We start from the raw sequence: 1405 nt of genomic DNA, 5'->3' as shown, positions 1-1405 counted from the left end.
TAATAACAATAAACTTTTAATATAACGGTTGTTTCAATTGGAAAAATTTAAGTTTCGCTCTCTGGAGCCACTTATACGTGTTTACTAATTTACCTGTGCCTGTGGTTCAGGATGTCATTATCCCGAGAAAAAAAAAATCATGATTAGTGTATGACCTGTTTCTTCGAACCAGACAGAAAAAATAATTTTTCTTCCATGTAACCTCTCCAATCGAGATATACTTATAGCCCATGATTATCAGCTCACTGTTAGATCCTCTAGACAGCTTCGAACGACCTTTACCTCACACCGTAACAGTGTTTATTCATTCAAATCACTCACTAGAATCTCCTTGACCTGATATAATGTAACTTTACAAAAAAGGTTACCGTCACTGAATAAAGAAACAATTGCAATTACCACATGAACTTTGGTCGAATAGTTGAAAACTGTCAACCTAACGGCTTTAGGTAAAACATTCTACCAGACTGTATAAATCGAATTCGTTCATTTTTTTTTTTTGTCGATGGTACTCATACAGGCTTAGTCAACAAGATCCAAAAGTTGAAATGCTCGAAAAAAGTGACATCAAAATTTAAAAAAATCATTTAAAACACGCTGTTTTTGTCCAATAGTTGCACAGGCAAATCTGATGTCGTTCTTAATGTTGTCTGATTTTTTTTTCCAATGGTTGCACATCCTAAAAGGCTTTCAAAGGCCCAGCCACCATGCAGTCTAAGTAGCTGATATTTGAAACGAAAGCTTTTTATGACAACTTCTAGTTCAAATGCAATTCAATTTGGAGATGGCCCCTTTTGAAGGAGGTCGTCCATAAGAACCGTCCGATGCTCACTGAGAAAATTCGGACCCATAATCTCAAAAAATTCGAAGCCACGAGTTTATGAGCCTAGAATAGTACCTATCTTACGTAAAATTGTTCTCAAAAATTCAAATCTGCCATCAGACTAGACCGTACCTATCTGAGTAAAGTGTTATTTGACCTCATTTACACAGTAATTAGCTATTTCTTTATATGTTCTTGCAACATGAAATTTTAAATCATTCCATAAAACGAACTAAAAGGAACGAAAAACATTTTCAAGGGACTATTTGTTGATGAAAGGATAAAAGGACAAGATCTGTGTTGCCCCCCTTACCCCTCATAGGGAAGATATTTTTTTTTTAATTTGCTTTTTATCTCACTAAGAAGTTGATTTGTATTAACATACTGAATATCAATTTAAAGCTTAACAATGCTCTTAGCAACGCCCAAAGCTTCAAACCATTCGACTGATTTTTTGCCAAGATATGCGGTTTTGTATAAGAAAAATTTTATTGATTAAAATATATCTATATATATAAAAAGCAATTTCTGTATGTTTGTTTGTTTGTTTGTTTGTTTGTTTGTTTGTTTGTCCTCTATAGA

Source organism: Uranotaenia lowii, chromosome 2 (assembly GCF_029784155.1).
Source record: "Uranotaenia lowii strain MFRU-FL chromosome 2, ASM2978415v1, whole genome shotgun sequence".
Taxonomy (NCBI): Eukaryota; Metazoa; Arthropoda; class Insecta; order Diptera; family Culicidae; genus Uranotaenia; species Uranotaenia lowii.
Note: the sequence above shows the minus strand (reverse complement) of the source record.